Here is a 13,207-nt window from a genome sequence, read left to right as displayed (position 1 = left end):
TGTTTCTCAGGTTCCCAGTTTGTAATGATCACTTCAAGACCTTGTAGAACCATTCAAGAATACTTACCCTTGCAGTGCCTTGGTACAGGACACATTCATTATGGGTTTTTTAGGTGCTCTGAGTATGATGGAGGTGGCAGTAGGAAATCTTTCTGCTGGGATGTAGCAGCTCCAAAAGTAGGTAACAAGAGCATAATTTCTTCCATTCAGTTCTGCCTGGAACTGCTACCTTAAACTAAGGCAGTGATCCTTCTACTCATTTTTTTTATAGCTCTTAAAATAAACCATCTTTCAAAACCACTCAGCTTTGCAGAAACTTGGACACTACTGAATATCTTTGGAGCTGTGTCACTGCCCCCAAGGAAGATGAACAAAGCAACCTTTCCCTAAGATAAATGCCTCTTGCTTAAGAGGAATTAAATATAGATGCCTATTCCTTAGGGCACAGTTGTACTGAAATGAATTTTACTAAGTGACTTACAAATGATCATTTTGAAATGTCTGGTTTGTTAGGATATTTCCTCAGGAAACTGTTTCATTCTTACCTTTTGCTGATCTGTATTATGAATCATTGCCTTTGATTGCTTAGCTGTTTGCTGCTGCAAATAGCAACAAACTTTCCTCTCTGAACTCTTTCCAGAAAAGCTGAATCTTTCTTAAGAAAGGATCTGGGAAGTCCAAATATTGTTTAGCAAAACAAAATACGCACTGAAAGTGTCCCAAAGATCACCATAAGAAATGACCTCAAGCTTGGCAGCTTTAGCAGAAAACTCAGGACTTAAAGAGGACTATGAAGTCTGAGCATGGACATATTCATTACCAAAAGCAGGGTTTTAAAAAGCATAGTTATAGCCATGGGCTTTCAGGGGCACATTTTCAAAGGAAGTGTCTAACAAGGCAGGTGCAGTTTTTGCACCCTGTCTCAAAATTTGCTAAATGAATATACAAACTGCACGTTGTTATTATGCAAATGTATTTTAATCTCCAAACATCTCAATGCAAAACTCCCATAAGCCATCACTTAGATCTTTTGGAAACCACGGGAGGCACCAAACTCTGGGCAAACACCTCTGACAACACCCTCAGACTGAGCTCTTTCCTCAGCCCTTGGTCACCTGGGGCACCAATGTCCTCCCACTGCTGTGGGACAGACAAACACAGATGTCACTGATCCCTTTCTAAGAGCAGAATCTGCTCATGGGTTGGGTGGCAGGGAAGAAGCATGAATATAATGGAGTCATATTTCCTCCAAGGATCCTTCAGCAATTTACAAGCTTCCTCAAGCAGATTTATATGTTAAGTAGTATTCTGGAAAGATGATAAAAGTTACATAAATGTTCTGATGGTGCTGTTATTAGGCCCAAAAAGGCAGGTTATGGAACCAGGCTCAGTCCTCTTCAAAATGCAGGTACTGAGGGTTTTTTCCCCCATCAGTTCCCATGTACTCACATGGCACTCCCTGGCTGTTGGCCTGCACACCTGCAAACTCTTGCTCACAGTATCATTTACTTGTGCAAACCCTAATCTAACAAACTCTCCTCACTAAAAATGATCAGCAACAAGTTTTTCAGCTCTTTCAGTTCTATTTCAGTCATGACTTTTCTCCTATTTCTCCCACACACCAAGCAGAGCACTCAGTTTCTTTCCCCCATCGATGTATTCTCCAGAGGCAGGAGAAAGGGATGTTGCTCATCCTTAGCCTCTGCAGCCCTGCTCAGAGCATGTCACCCCCAGGCAGAGAGAAATGAGGGGGAAAGCTTGTGTCCCTGCTCTGCAGCCAGGCTGCAGCATGTCAGCCTGGTCACATATAAAGTAGGTTTGCAGCTGCCTGTCACTCAGCTCCACAACAGAGGTTGATCAGGTTCTCCTGAAAAAAAACAAAAAAGAAAAAAAAAGGTATTTATTTATTTTGCTTGTGAGATGGAAAAGTGGTTTCTATATTTAATAGAAAGTGTTGCCAGCAGATTAACCCTGGTAGTATTGGGTTTGGGGACTTGTTGACCTGTATTTGAGAATTAGCTACTATACTTATCATATTTCCAGGTCCAATCCTCCACAGCGTGGAGTCCAACAGCATAAATGTTTACTGGTTAGAGAGGGGATAGTTTATGCTCAATCTGTCAGAAGATCCAGACTTAGAATTGTACAATCAATCAAGAGGAAAGGAAGACAGCAATTTTCAAGGTTTTGCCGAGTTCTTGTTTATATTTGAAAAGGAAAATTAGTGTTTGAATACACTCAGTGCTTTGTGCTGCAGCCATCAGCCCCACATGAGCCCCTGTCCTGGGACACTGCAGTAAGATCCCTTCTGCCTTTTGAGGCCAAATTCAAGGCATGTTCCCATCTAAACAGCAAGTTTAGAAACACTGCATAAGATCTTTTGGGGGAGATGCACATTTCAAAGCAAGTTTGTGCATGTATTCCCCACGGGTGGAAATTCAGTCCCATGCAGCGAGGCCATGCAGGAGCTGCAGTGCCCATGTGCAGCAAACAGCTGGATGCAGGCAGCCACTGCACTCTCACTGCTTCTGCAGCTGCCCTGCCAACACCACACAGCAGCTCTGCAATCACTCTCCTGCCACCTTAGCACAAAGGCAAAAGACTGTGAGAGAAAGGCTGTCAAGTATGGGTGCAAACTGGAGGAAAGAAGTTGCTTGCATAGATGATCTCCGAGTTCCAGCCTGGGTGGATTGCATTCTTCAAATTTGCATCACCATTTCTTCTTCAAAGGTATGCAGTGCATGATCTCTCTACCCTGCTGTGAGCTGCTGTGCCAGGCTGTGAAAAAAGCACTGCTGTAACATTCAGTCCCAGACATGGGTACATTCCAGGAGCAGGAGACACTATTTCTGTGTGTTTCCTTCTACCCAGACCAGCTGAGCTTGTTTTGAAACTGACTTTCTATTTGTGAGAGACTTTAGGGATACTTGGCTAAAAAATACATATAGATCTCCCTTTCCAATTTAAGCTGCATTTCTCTTGTGGTGTATTAAGGAAACTGAGACACAAGGAGCTCTAATTAACTCACTCAAAGCTACAGACATAGCTACAGAAGACTAAGCAGAAAAAAACTCTGTGACCCCTAGATTGTATCACTTTTCATAATTCTCTAACCTCTTCTTCTCCAGTCCCTTCTCCCTAATAATGAGGAATATCTTTCCAGGCTCAAATTCTAATTTGGAGTATTCATATACCCCACCATGCAGAGAGATCCCATCCTGACATGGCAAACCCAGATACTCTGTCAAAGCAGCTTAGAAATTGATTAAATGCAAGTGTGTATATATGTAATATTACAGTGCCAGAGACAAATATAAATCTAGGAAATCTTGTTTTTTCCTTTCATTTGCAGCCTGGACAAAGGGGAAAGACTGCATGTTCTTGCTTGCATGCCACCACTCATTTGGTGTGGGGAAAATCTCAGTTCCTGAATGCAAGAAGTGCATGGGTGTGCAACCCACATGCTGCCTCCAAGTCTCACACCAGCATGCTGAGAGTAACCACCACATGCCTTAGCATTTCAAGAACCAGTACCTACAATATTTCTCAACCCTCAAACCCCCCTGGCTGCAGGGAGAACCACAGCTTGCCTGTATCAGCAGTGAGAGGTTTATATCAGAGCCCTTCTGGTTCAGAAACAATGAGCAGCTATAGCACATGATATATGCTAAGTAGCTCTTCAATCTGTTTACCAAAAGCTTCAATATGAGTCTGAAGGAGATTGGCAGTGCTGGGCACTTCAGAGGCAGCACAGCACAGCCCAGCTGTTGAAAAAAGCAAGTTTGGAGGAGGCAAAGCTGACATTTGCACATGCAGCTAGTTTGAGCAGCATTTTAGTCTCCTGTGTGTCAATCTTCTCATGTATGCTACCAGGATAATTACAGTTAACAACTGAGCACAGTTTGTGGTAAAGCTTTCTTAAACACTTGGGTGAAAAGATCTGCCGACAGTATTTATGGATTTTTATTCCATTAGCAGTTAGCTTCTGCCACAAATAGGACCCAAATCAGCTTTGATATCTTAAGACGAGATCTATTTATGTATCTGTGTGCTAAGCAAAAAACCAGAGTCCTTGAAATGACAGACAAACAGGTTTCTCTGTGTAGAGAGCCCAGCTGCTGAGTAGAACCAACCTGCTGAGCACCATGTGCCTAGTGTTCCCCTGAGCCACAAGAGACAGAGCCTGGTGAATGGACACTGCCCTGCCCTGCCTGGAAGCTCTGACCTGGCAGCAAAGTGGTTTGGAGTAATGGGAGCCATAATAGGTATGTGAGGCCTGAGCTTTCCATATTTGTGTGGAGCCCCAGGCAGTGCTGTCAGTAGTACATTACACCCTGTGACCTGCCCTGCAATGACAAGCCTGAGGGGATGGGGACATTCAGACCAGGGGTAAATGTTTTGCAGTGTGCACTCCAGGATGAAGGCAATAATTTAATGAGCTTTTGAAGAATTTGCACCGTTCCAGAAAACTCTGGCTGGGAATGAGCTTAAAACAACTTCCTTCCCACCTGTAACACTATAATATAGACTATAACTGAACAGCTACCAGGGCACAAGTACCAGAGGGAACCTTGCACAGGTGCAAATGAGATCTTGCCAAAGCTCTCTTTACATTTCAAATTGCTATATAATCAAATCTACTTCATTAACTTGAACTGGAAGAGCCCTCAAAGTCACTAGCAGTTTTTCCAAGCAAAGTGACTTAAAAAAAGGTAAATGTTCCAACCTTGCTTCCACAGAGTACTTCCTAAAACATTTATTTAACACTGTAGACAGTCGCTATCTTTTCTCTGTCAGAATCTAGTTATGTCTGAAGATGTACTGCAGCCTCCCTTCTCCTCTCTTTCCCACTTAAGCATCCTTTGGGATTTTTTGCTTTATTTTGTTGTTCATTAATACATTAGTTTAATTACCTATGCTGAAATGCTCACAAACATCCAGAAAGGCATGGTAAATGGGACTTCATCTTAGGAAGAGCTTTCAGACTACAGAGATAATGAAGCATTAGGCCAGCATGCCTCCCATAATGGAGATCTTTAGAGGCATAAACATCTACACACAGGTAGCTACAGCAGAGGAGGCATGAGAAGGCCTTTAGAGTTGCCTTCCCACTCCACAATTTGTTAATTAGCTATGATAAACATCGACTACCCACTTTCTGAATGTAATTATGTATAAGCAGCTAGAGATACATCCTTGGGTATTTTATAAATTGCAGTTAACTGCATTTCTCATTCTCAGACACTCAACTGAGTTGCTCTGGTTTACTGAGCTACTGCACATCAACTGAGCTACATAAATCTTTGCTTTTCACAGATAAGGGGGGAAATGTAAGCTGTGAGCACTGTTAACCCAGATGAGTAATGCCTAAAGTCCCTAACTGCATATGTCAAAATTGAAACAGGCTGGATCATACCCATTAAACATTAGGAAGGCTAGAGAGCCAGGGAGCAAATCATCAAATCCATCTTAAACACATCTCTTCAGATGGGAACCAGTAAAAGTGCTCATTGTTCTCTGCTGGCTACAGAAGGAAGCTCCTTTAAACACTGAATTTTAAAGTAAACAGACAACATGAGTCTTGGAAGAAATCTTCAGCACTAAACAAAGCCTAGTAACACTGCCCACCTCTCTGCTTGTACATGGAAGTGCTGGGTTTGGTTAAACAAGGACAACGAGGAAGGCTTTTATGTCAGACTGCAGTGAACACAAGATCCAAGTGGCTTCAGGGTTCCTGCCTGTGGACTGAGGTGGATTTCTTCTCATCTGGTTAACTACTCTCTTGGCAGAACTGCTTATCTCAGCCCTGCAGCTATGCAGGGATGTTTGCATTCACAGGAACGCTGTGAGAACCTCAGTCCTCAAAGTTCACACTCTAAGTGCCTCAACTCACTGTGTCTTTTGCACATGGCAATGGGTTCTGTGCAAGGAGACACTGAAATATGAGTGTTAAGCATTCCTTGCCTGATGTTCATAATGTGATCCTTTTAGAGCAAGGAAAAAGTAAAGCTCATGATGAGACATACTGATATGGCTTGGTAGAGTTTGCCAGAGCAAACTATAGATCACTTTCTCTTCCTTGCCCCACAGCTGTTTTGTTTTCCAGTATCTGCCCAATGTTCTGCCCTGTCCCAGGCAGCAGAAAGTTCCCTGTCTACCTCTGTCTGCTGACAGTCCATCCTCTCCACAAGCAGTACAGACACTTTCCTAACATGTTCATTTCTCAGTGTGTTACATCTCCTTTACCTATGCCCAAAGAAATTAATCCCCAAGCTCAAAATTCATCAGAAGATTACAGCCTTAGGAAATGGGGTGAAGAGTTGGAAAGGGACAGACTGAGGGGTTCAGTGCTGGATGTCAGAGCCCAGCGCTGCGGTCACAGCCAGCAGTGTCACACATCGAGCAGTGTCAGTGTCACAGGCAGGCACACATCGAGCAGTGTCAGTGTCACACATCGAGCAGTGTCAGTGTCACAGGCAGGCACACATCGAGCAGTGTCAGTGTCACAGGCAGGCACACAGTGCCCCAGGGCAGCAGCTGCTCCACAGCTGGTGCAGGGCTGGCTCTGGCTCCCCACACTCCCCAGCACAGCCACTCAGAGTGTGTTTGGCAGTGTGTGTGGCTGACAGTCGCTCAAGTCTGGCCACAGTGCAAGGGCAAAAGGAACAGAGGTGACTGCAAGAAGCAGCTCCTTTTTCATTCCACCCCCAACCTCTGTGTATTGACATGAAAATCATCACCTTAACACAAGGCTTTTCTTCAGAGAAAGCTGACCTGTCCCTGGGCAGGACAACACTGCCAGATTAGATTGTCTACAACCAGCTGTAGACAGCACTGGTTCTGGCAGAGGTCCTCAAAACACATTCCCTTTTTAAGGACTTCCACCCTCATCTCATTCATTTCCCAAAAGAGTGAAAGCCTGCTCTCAGAGGGACATTAATGGCTAAAGGGATAAGTGTCCTCCAGGGCATAAAATTAATGACAGGTTTCCAGAAATTATGGGCTAACCTGCTAAACCACTTTCAGTGAGAACATCTAATACTGGGGATGTGTATCCCACAGGAGTGGAGGTTGGGGCACAAAATCATAACATTTTCCCCAATGGCTGAGAACAAGAAACTCAAAAAATCTAGTTTTATTAGCTGCTTCTACCTAGGTCCTTAGGATAGACTACAAACTGAAGAACATTTTCTCCTGTCTCAGTTCAAGGTAAGATCAAGTAGTAAATACAATCCTAGCTTAAACTTTACAAGCCAGGACTCCTGTTTCCAAATCTAGCCACTGGCAAAACCCTACTGATTCAAGCAAGGCCAGAGGCTGACCCCAAGATGGTCACACCTGGGGTTTTCTGCCATGATAAAGATTTGCTAAACTTGGAACTCGGTTGTGGGTCAGCCTCATACCACCCCCATATCTGGGGTAGCTGGAGCTGGAGTTCTAGTGCTGGGCTTTTGCCATGGAGCTGAAAGCCAGAATTATGATAATGACAAAATATCCAGCACTTCATCCTCAAAGGGTGGGGTGGATGGTTCAGTCAGTGCCTAGCTAATCAATGGCACAATATGAACACCATAAATTTTTCATAAAATATCTTTGCAACCTACATACAAAAATAGCCAGTGGGGTTGATAGGTATATTTAGATTTTTTTTTTTTTCCCTAGAGATTCCATTATTGCTAGATTCCCCAAATCACAGTAGCAGTGGTGATGAAAAGATTTTTAAAGGGTGTTGTTATGATCTAGAGGCAAGCTGGAGGGGAGGTGTGAATGGAAATTCCCAAAGTGATCACATCTTACTTTGCGTGTGGCTTTCTGAGAAATTCCTGTGTGTCTTTTTACCCTCCTGCCAAGGGACTTGGCTGGAAACATCCTCATCAGCTGCACTGCCTCCTTGGTTGTTGGAGGCATTTCCTTGGTGACCAGAAAGTGGCACAGAGGAGTAATTGAACGTGAACCCTTCAAAGGGCTGGCACGATCCCAGGGAATGAGTGATCAGAAAAGCCACTCTTCTGAGCAGCCTGAAAGGAAGGAGCATTTTGCAAAGCAACCAGACTGGGAACAGAGCTCAGGTTTTTTAAGTCGGAAACTTCTTGTGCAAGGGATCAAAGTAGGTGCATAAAGAAATACAGCATGAGTGTCTCCGAGTGCAAGAGATGCCTGGAGAAGATGCTTCCTTTTCTTCTTGGCTCAGGAAGGGGAAGTTTGCTCGACACACATCACACTACTCTTAGTAAGGAGCTGATCTTGCTACGTGCTAAAGAGCTTTGGCTTTCACACTCACCAGTGACTCGAGGTCACCCAGTATTTTGCAGGAACATATTCCCTGTCAGGGTCAGGCTCTAAAGCATTTGACATCCAGTCCTTTCTTTGCTTTTAAACATGTCACATATCTGTTTAAAAAAGGATCAAGCTCATTCCAGGGAAAAACACCCTTAGGACCTTTTCTCAGTGCAGAGAGCTGTGCTGTGTTTACCGTTCAGTGCACTCCTGTGGATCACATACACACTGAGGGCTGGAAAAACCTCTCAGTACTCCTTGCACTGCCTTCAGTTCAGACCAACAGGCTCTTCTACTTATATCAGAGCCTTGTTTAGATAACTTGAAATAGTCTCCTGATTCTCAGCAAAATCTGGCTTAATCCATCTCCTTTCCTTCCATTCCATAGGCAGTTTGCATTGATTTCTTGAGCTACAGTCAATCCAGAGACATTTCCTTTCTGAAACTTTGAGCTTCTCCTCCTGGAAGGGTGCAGTGTTAAATGATCATGTTGTGGTTGAACCCTCAGTACTTTGGCTGGGGGCAGAGGGGTGTCATGGCTTCATGGCAATTACCACAATCAGAGACACTTTCCATCACTTGTGGTAATTTCAATTACAACCCTTCTAAAATATATCTTCACTGCTCCTGTATAAATAGATTTTCTCCAGGGATTTTTGGATGTGATTGCTTGGCCTGTGTCATGGAGGTCAGAGGATTTGGTCATAATGGCTCCTTCTGACCCTAACATCTATTAATCTATTAAAAATTTCATTTAGTTCTCTGATCTGCTCTCCATTGAGCCACTAGCTCTTTTCATAACAAAGCAAGGGGTCCATCATGTCTTGGATAATGGAAGGAACAGAAAATTACAGCAGGAACACCATGAAACAGTGGAGAGGCTGTCACAGGCCTATTTTCAAGTACACCTCATTATCCAAAGGCAACTGATGGTTTTTTTCAGTCCTGGATGAAGTGGATTTATTGAGCTCCAGTGTCACTTTGTAGTTAATGTACCTTGCTGAAGAGCTGTGACCTTGCAGCACTGTGGGCTTGTTCTGTCTGAACACCAGACCTGGAGGAAGCTGCTGTACCCATTGAGGTCTGTGCCTCAGGTTTATAATAAGTCATGTCAAATATACCCTATTTAACTCTCTGTGGGCACAGTCATGGGTTCTATTGGTAAAGCCCAAGGAAAAGGAGCTCACAGGCACTCAGCCTCACTGGATGCTGAAGCTCTGTGGGGCTCCTTACACCTGAATGTGTGAAGTTTATCAGGGATATATGCATATTTATCGAGTCTCTTCCTCTAGCTCCAGTCAGCAAAATTCTCCCTGGCATTGTATCTGGATGCCCTTTTAAGAGGGTAATTTAAGAAAGCAAAGTCATTCCTTGGGAGTGATCAATCCAGTCATTGCTCCACATGGAAAGTACATCTTCCCCTATATTTTCTTAGGGACAAGAAAATCTGGATTTGAAGCTGGAGTCAAACACAGAAAGTCATGCTGACCATCCCCGCACCAGGAAAACCACCTGCCTGGGGAGCTCATTTAATCCTGGAAGCCTTCTGGAGGGCTCTAAAATATTTTCAAATGTTGTGAAATGAAAAACTGAACAAAAATCCTGAATGACTGTTCAGATTGCAACACAACTCCAGCCCAAGTCTAGGAAAGTCCTGCTTTGCCTGCTCTACAGAGATATTTCAGAGATGCTCCTCTGGAGGCTCAGACACTAAGAAGCATGAAATAAGACACTTGGAAATGGCAACTCAATTCCATCTTCATCAGTAACAGGGAATTAACTGCTAATGGTTAATAGCTGACTGTAATTACATATTAGGTACAGTAATGAATGAAGATGAGAAACATGAGAGCCTTCATATGCAAAATTATCCTAATTACACAGTCCTTTTGGTCTTCCAAATAGTCAGTCAGCAACCTCATGAAAAAGGCTTGTAATACAAGGGATTGTTGCATTTTATTGTTTCTACAGATATCCCAGGAAAGGCAGCATGGTTTCTCCAGAAGTCCAGGACTGTTTTGAAGCCTAATTGACGTTTTTGCAGATGAATCAGCTGTCTGGGCCAATAGCTGGGAAAATATGTTATAACAAAAGGTAAGAAACCTGAAGTCTGCTGGTAAAGTTGATTGACAAAGAAATTTCTTGTTCTATGGATATCACTTAAGTAAAAGCATCTCTCAGAAGAGAGATCCTCGTTCTGCTGTCTCCAGAGAGCTTCATGTGCCCGTGAAAGTAACCAACCTGTTTATTTCCTGATCTGTTCACCACCTCTTCTCAAAGGGTGCTCTGGCAGGATGTCACCTTTCTGTACATGTGGGATCACAGGCTGGACTTACTCCTTTTCTGGAGATATTCACAGGTCTGACACCAGCAGAGAGGGCTGTGGGTACCAGGAAATGTCACAGTACAATTTGGGAATCTCTTCTCTGCAGGGGCAGCATTAAGCCCTTGGCAACTCTTCCACAACTGGTTCTCTAATAGCAAAACATAACATTAATCAGAATATTTTCCATGCTTATTTTCCATGACCAGCACTGTGGCCCAAAGCATGGTCTCACCCACACTCTCTAGGAATAGTGAGAAAATAACTAAATTGGTTAAAACACAGGCTGGATCATAGGGCAGTAAAATAGGGACTGGGTGGATTTTTCCCCAATTCCCATGGCCCAGGGGAGTTTGGGAACTAGTTTGAGTGGTAGCACCAAAAAAGGGAAGCTCAGAATGTGAAAACACAAGAACAAAGCCTGTGGCTGTGCCCAGTAAGTAGCTTCAACTTGACGACTCGCATTAGTGCCACTGAAGGAAAAGGAAATCCCCTGTGCACTCACACAAGTTGCTTCTTGCTGACATGATTTTCACGAACCACGAGCTCCCTGGCTCAATTCAGGGGCTGGTTTACATCATTCCCCACAGACTTGCTCCAGCCTGTATCAGACATACTCCCTCTCTCCATCCTCCTTTCATACCCACTCCTCCCTTTGCTTTCCTGACACCTCTCTGCCACCATTTTTTGCAGCACCATCTGTCCAGAATGGACTTGTCTGTTTTTCCTCAACCCAAATTCTTCCTGAGAAGCAAGTACACAATTTGAGCTAATCCAAAATAAAAAAAACAGGCTAATGATTAAAGGAAATTCATCTTTCTGACCGCCCCTCGTTCAGAGCTCCCACCTGGCAGAAATTTTCAGCTCACTGCCAGAGGATTGTTTCATCTGCTGGATATGCATTTCATGTTTCATCTACTGGATTTGCATTTCACTCCACAAGCCAGCTCTTCCCCAGGTATCTTTCACATAGGGTCTTCCATGCCAAAAGACAAACTGCCACCGTTGTGTGAGATAGTGGCAGCAGTTCAGAGAACAGGCTTGGAAGCAGCAGGTTGGAAGGAAAAGAGCAGGAAAAGCTTCGAGATTGAAAGGAACTTGTTTGAATCCCTTCCACCAAACTCTAATTGCCTCCAGTGATGAAAGGGGGAAAACAAAAAAACCGAAAAAGATAAATATTCTGCATGATAGAACTACAGCCAGGGAAAGTCAGCACTGCTCCACTGCCATGCGGATGACTTCAAACACAGAACCTCACCCCTTCCATGGGAAAAGTCCTACAAAGTGCAGATCCACAGACACACAGGACATCTATACCCTAAATGCAGAGCAAAAGAGATCCCAGCTGCAAAAAATCAATGTATGGCTCCAGTGGTGCAGTATAAACTTGCACCAGCTTAAAACTTGCATTAACAAGTACATGTTATATGAAGTAAATCTCAAGAAAGGGATTTTCAGAATCTGAAATCAAGCCAAGTTACAGCCAGCTTCTCAATTCCCTCAGCACCCTTTACTTAGGCAGCTTTCCAATTAGTGTCAATGAAAGTTTTGCCTGAGTAGCGACAAAATAAAAATAGACTCAGAATTATCAGGATTCGACCCAGAGCCTTTAATACACAGAAACAGACAAACCCACACACCAACAGGCACAGAGAGGGCAAACCTCAGGAGTGATAATGAGCTTTGATTTTTCATCAGCCACAAAAATATCAGCTATGCCACCAGTACATTCCACAATTGGGCAATATTTATATTTGATCCCTGCAGTGGTTTCACGCTGCACGTTACATAAGCCAGTCATTCCCCATACAGTAATGGAAACAGACAGCATTTGCCATGGTTTATTTTTTGCATCAGGCATTCTTTGCCAGGTACTCATGGGGAGCAAGATGGCAGGGAAATGGCACTAGATTTCCCCTCTGCAGACACTGGGAAGGCTGGGAACAAGCAGCACAGGGGTTTCACTCTTTTTTTGGAACTCCTGCAGGAGCCACTGGCTCATCTTGTCCCCTTTGCATACCTAGAAGGTGTCATGTGCTACGAGAGAGGATTTGCTGACAGAACAAATTTGGCCCCAGGGCCCAGAAAATATTGGTGTCTGCAGTGAGCTCCTCTCCTTCTATCTGTGTGAATGGGATTCAAACAATCCTCAGGGTGGGATCTCCCTTCCTACAAGTGCCATTATTCTACTGTGATCTCTGCTAGAAAGGCACCACCCTGTAGAGAATGAGCTCAAAGAGAGGTTGATCCCTTCACAGAGCCCTTAGGCTGTGGGATGAATTTCTAGGCAGAGCGAAATGAAAATTCAGTGTTATTGGAAGGGAGCATTAACTATACAAAATAGCTACTCAGTAACCTTTTATGAGTCCATCCACCACCATACTGAGGTTATATAAACTTATGGCTCTAAAAGGAAACTTGGATCCCAAGTGAAGATGCCACTACACACTTGAGTTCAGCCCTGGATTTAGACCCACTACAGATTTGGGATCATCCAGCAACGTTGCTTGGGCTCTAACTTTTTTGAATCTATGCTTCAGGGTAAGGCTTATTTCCTCCTGTTACACATTCTAAGAGAGTGAAAGCTGAACTATCAAGAACTTCACA

The 13,207-nt window shown here is 43.8% G+C and overlaps 1 long non-coding RNA gene across 1 annotated transcript; it reads left to right on the top strand.

Annotated features, from left to right (window-relative positions):
• The first annotated feature begins 2,505 nt into the window (after positions 1 to 2,505).
• LOC146431674 (uncharacterized) lies at positions 2,506 to 10,571 on the top strand. The gene is made up of 3 exons (XR_014854727.1): positions 2,506 to 2,730; positions 7,157 to 7,209; positions 10,249 to 10,571. It is a non-coding gene; the product is annotated as an uncharacterized LOC146431674 (long non-coding RNA).
• The last annotated feature ends 2,636 nt before the right edge of the window (positions 10,572 to 13,207 follow it).

The sequence above is a fragment of the Lichenostomus cassidix genome, chromosome 12 (assembly GCF_008360975.1).
Source record: "Lichenostomus cassidix isolate B80296 chromosome 12, HeHo_3.0, whole genome shotgun sequence".
In the NCBI taxonomy this organism is placed as follows: domain Eukaryota; kingdom Metazoa; phylum Chordata; class Aves; order Passeriformes; family Meliphagidae; genus Lichenostomus; species Lichenostomus cassidix.
This window is presented reverse-complemented; position numbering and strand designations above follow the sequence as displayed.